The sequence below is a fragment of the Mastomys coucha genome, unplaced genomic scaffold, assembly GCF_008632895.1.
Source record: "Mastomys coucha isolate ucsf_1 unplaced genomic scaffold, UCSF_Mcou_1 pScaffold15, whole genome shotgun sequence".
Taxonomy (NCBI): Eukaryota; Metazoa; Chordata; class Mammalia; order Rodentia; family Muridae; genus Mastomys; species Mastomys coucha.
The window spans coordinates 74,189,242-74,194,526 of record NW_022196897.1 but is presented as its reverse complement, the minus strand read 5'-3'; positions in this window follow the sequence as shown (position 1 = coordinate 74,194,526).

The window sequence follows — 5,285 nt, the reverse complement described above, 5'->3', positions numbered from 1 at the left end:
GTAGTGATTCCCATGCTGAACCCTTTGATCTACAGCCTCAGAAACAAGGATGTCAAAGGTGCTCTCAGGAAAGTTGTGAACTCTAAGATATATTCCCAATGAACACTGTATTGTCAGGATGCAGAATCAAAGGTAGATACTGGCAAAGAGATTACTAGATAAAACAACATTTGGCTGGAAAAAGAAATAAAGGTGCATGACAGTTCTGAGTGATTCCTTTTTTTCTGTTCAGTATTCTGACTCCTAAATTTAAAAGCTTGTCATTTTTAAGATTCCAAAATTTAAATTTGATTTCATCTTTTGCTTTCTATTAGTTACTTATGTCTCATGTCCTACTTCAGCAAATACATTTCATTTTGTGTACAGTCTTTCCAGATCTAGAAGAAGGATTTTGCAAAGTTTCTAATTTCATTTCTGTATTCATAATGGACATTATTATTTATTTCAATATAGAATAGTTTATAGTGTACAATGATACTCTTTACATTAACAAACAGGTATACACAGAGTATAAATATCATGGATATTTGCTCTGGATTTTACTTATTTTGCTAGTCCAGACTCCTAACACTTTAACTTTGCTAATTTTACTACAGTACTCATTGCCTTAGAAACATTGATAATATACAATGATTTAAGAAAATATTTTAGTAATATTTATTTATGAAAATTATTTCATGATACAAATGTATTAGTATGTGATCTTTGCACATGAGCATAATTTCCGCAGAACATGGAAGAGTTCTGTGTCTTGTGGACCTGGAGTTTCAGTCTCATTTTTCCCAACAGATGTGAGTCCTTAGATTTAAACTCTGTCCCTCTTGAAAACTGGAAATCTGTCATAAGAACTGAGCCATCTTAAAAGCCCCCTTACAGAGAAGAAAGCATGCATTATAAAACTTTGAATTCCTTGAAAATGAAGTTTTATCCTTTTCTTCTGTCTATTGAGAACTGTCATTGAAGAATGAATTTCTGAACTCTTTGTGTGTTTTATAGTCTGTGCTCATGATAAATCCACTACTGATAAAGTACTTATAGTAACCTAGGTTCACGTTTATGTTTATGTACACACGTAATTTTAATTAAAGTTGCATGCATGTACACAGTTCTGTCTCATTTCTGTCATTCTCTGACTCCCTCAAACCTTATACTCCCTTCTTCATATATGTCTCATTCCCATGTTGTTCCATTTGCCATAAATGATTTTTTTTATTTTATTTCACTTTGATTTGTTTTATGACTCACGAAGTTTAGTCAGAGCCACCTGTGTGATCATGGATTTTAGAATATCCACTGGAGCATAATGCTTCATTAGAGGGTTTGAAATGGTATTTTACTCTCCATAGGAAATCTATAGCTCCTAGTTGAACTCACACATTTAAAGAATACAAAACCATTCATTTCCAAAGTTTCCATGTTTCTCAACTATAATTTTTAAGTTTTATTTAAAAGTCCAGTTTGTAAAGTATATTCCTTTGTTGATAGATGACTCTCTCCTTGTATTTATAACATTAGAAAAAAATGAGCTTGTTGAGTTCAGGGATTGTAGGTTACTACTGTCTTGAATCTAGTTTGTTTTTTTTTTTTTTTGTCATTGTATTTTGAATCTTTTTTTGTTTGTTTGTTTGTTTGTTTTTGAGACAGGGTTTCTCTGTGTAGCCTTGGCTGTCCTGGAACTCACTCTGTAGACCAGGCTGTCCTCGAACTCAGAACTCAGAAATCTGCCTGCTTCTGCCTCTCAAGTGCTGGGATTAAAGGCATGCACCACCACCGCCCTGTGAATCATTTTTTTTAAGTTTTGTACATATACCTATAATCTCTAAGAGCCATACTGACAGAAAAATACACTATTTGTCTTTGTGATGCTGACTTAATCATATAATCATATAACATATGATTATATAATTTTTCTTACAAATGTCTTAACTTTTACATGAATTTCACTGTATAACACATCATCTTTATTTATTCCTCTGCTATTGGACACCTAAACTGGTTTCCTATTTTACCTACTTGGAATACTTGTATAATAACATTGACTTTAAAATCTATCATTGATTTAATTTTTAAAAGTCTAGTGAAAATAAGCATTGTACCATTCAAGTTTCTTCTCATACTTACAATAATCTGGTATAGATAATTTAATTTATTGTTTGTTTTTCTGGCTTTCTTATAAATTTTAAGTTGATATTCATGACTACTAATCAAATGAATATTTCCAAATTATATAGTAGTATTCCCAGCATAATTTATTGAGGTAAAAGTTTAAAGTATTCTGGAGAAAATGCTGATATTTTAATATATCCCTTGTTATCACCACAAGTGTTTTATACCTGCACATAATTAACCATATACCAGCTTTTTAAATTTTCCAAAGTCCCCTCCAGATGAATGTTTTTATGGAATATATTTTAACAAAGTTAACACACATTAAAGAGCTGGGAAATCACCTTTAAACTTTTCAAAACCAGAATATACATTAAAAAACCTTTTTAAGGTATAATTGCATCCTTTGTTTTTTTCTCAGACTTTCTTCAAAGCCTGTCATAAATTATTCCTTGCTTTCTTCCAAATTTATGACCTCTTTTTCATTCATTTTTGTTATATGTATATATGTATATATATATGTATATATATTTTTAAATAAATCCTGCTCAGTCTGTATAATGTTACTTATATGTATGTTTTCAGGGCTGACCATTTGGTATTAGATAACCAGATAACCAATTGATGTGTTCTCCCTTAGAGAAGACTAAACCTCCTGCTTCCCCCAAATTTTTATCAGCTATCATCTATCCATTGTCATATGGTTTTACAAACCAAAAAGATAAATACTACTTCTTTTAAAAGAGGTCAAATATTTTTATCTTAGGTCTGAAAGAAATGTTGACCTCATTCAGTTTTATAAAGTTGCATCATGAAAATGACTATTTTTAGTTTATTATTTGCATATTTACTATCATATCTCTCTTTTGTGTATGTAAATTCTATGGTGACTTCAGACTTTTTAGTGTGTCTGGGGTATATTATTGAAATAAGTCAAACACATCTTATTGATTTATTCACATATTACACAGAGATAATGCTTAATTATGGAATACATTGTTCATCAAGAAACTGGAATTAAATTATGTTATAGTAATATACAATGAATCACACTGTTGAACATTTCCATTTTGTATCTCATTACATCAATAATTGAATCTCAAGAGGGAGTATTTTCTTGCTGTCACATTGATGCCCCACAGAGACTGGGGTTTGTTTTCAGAAGTTTAGGGTTTTAGGCTGTAGGGATTTACACTGATACAAAAGACTGTGACAGTTTCTGCAGTGGCATCTTTAGGAGCAGAAGGAGATATGTAATATTTGTTTCACAGGTGAGTTAGTTGGATATTCTTAATTACTTGCTTTTGGTGGAATCCACTGAAATAATAGTTTCTGAGAGTTCAAATTTTCATTATTTCACCTATGGGATGGTATTATTGCACTCATAAAGAAAAGTTTTTAAAGGAAGACTATTGAACCACAAACCCATTGCTATTTTCTGCTTCTGCATTTCTTCTAGAGTATACATTAGTAGATAATATGTTATGAGAATATATATTGGTTAATATATTTATTCCTTGGTAATGGATAATCCTAGCAGGAAATGTTATCAGTTTACTCTACAGAAAGACATTGGACAGTCATTGTTCTGAGAGGGAAACCATGTGAATCAAAGGAATTAGAAGCTTGCTCCTATGTATTATTTTGTTTATGTTTGTGCAAAATTTATCTAGTCAATAGGTAGAGCTGTGTGGAGATTTTGCTCACAGTCACCACAATACTGGGAGTAGTAGTAAATAACCCTTATATACTATTCATGTAGGAACGTAGAAAAATGAACCAGGGCTGAAGCAAAAGAGAGAGGATTAATTTCAGTTTTGAGATAAGACACAAAATAAGTGCTTATACATATTTTCCAGCTGTGACCCCATGCATACTTTAGTTTAAATCATACTTTGTGTAAAGTATTTTGTGTGAAATGCTAGTACACTGGTGAGATCAGCAGCCTTTCCATGCATTATCACCAGACTCCCTCCCTATTATGACAGGAAAAAGTGTCATTTCATACTGATGAGTATCCTTCTGTATCATATTTCTAGCTAAAAAAGAAGCCATGCTTGAGAGGCAATAAGCAAGATATTATTTTATAATAATTCCTGATCAAGCATTTTTGAAATTATGTTTTTCTTTTGAATTCAATGAAAGACAATTACTCATTTTCATGTATATTTGAGGAATAAATATTTTCAGATCAGAACAATGGCATGAGTTGAAAATAATAAATATTAACCTATCCTCAAGTCTTTGAAAACACTTGATAAATCGAGAACCACTTGTTTGTGGTCTTCCCTACGTTCATTCTCCCTGAAATTTCTGCTAGGTACCCTGGCAGCATTCTTCAAGGATATTTCAATCAAGAGTCTTGACAAGTAGGTAGATAAATGGATCTCTACATCTTTGAGTTTCAAATTTCTAAATTATACCAAGATCCTTCAGAGATATAGTCTGAAAACTTGCCTTAGAATCTGGTTATGTTATAAACTTTTAGTATATCTAATATGAATAAAATTATTTTTAAAGATAAAAGCAAAAATTGTAGTGCATTTATATATATACATATATATACATTTATATGGCAAATATTATATATAATATTATTTACATATATAATGGTTTTAACTTCCACTTACTTTTTCCTGTTTTTGTTTGTGTATTAAATAATATAAATTTAGACAAATAAATGCTATATTTTTATATCTATTACAAAATTTTTCTAACCATCCTCAATTTTCCACTTGATTTATAAATTTTTACACCTTAAATTATTAAGACATTAATAATTATCAGCAGCCAATTGTTGCAATATTTTTCTACATCTTTGGTTAATTTCCCCAAGAATTTTAAAGCAACATATTTTTTTAGAAAGTATTTTTAGAAATAATCTGAAGAACCACGGATGTATAACTGATAGTATTACTCAAGAGTATTTCAATAGAATTAAATAAAAAGTTAACTGTATCAGTTCATAAATCACCTGAGGTAATTGTCATCTCAGAGACTTACTGCTAAATAACTTAATGCTTTCTAGTTGTTTCTGAATTCAGGCTGGCTGGCTCAACCCCACTGTGCTGGCTAAAAACTCATCCCCAAACTGATGGATTTTCAAGGAATTTCTCTGTTTGCCTTGGATTAACCATGGCAATCTATTCTAAATTTCTGGCTCTTTGTCATTCTTTTGT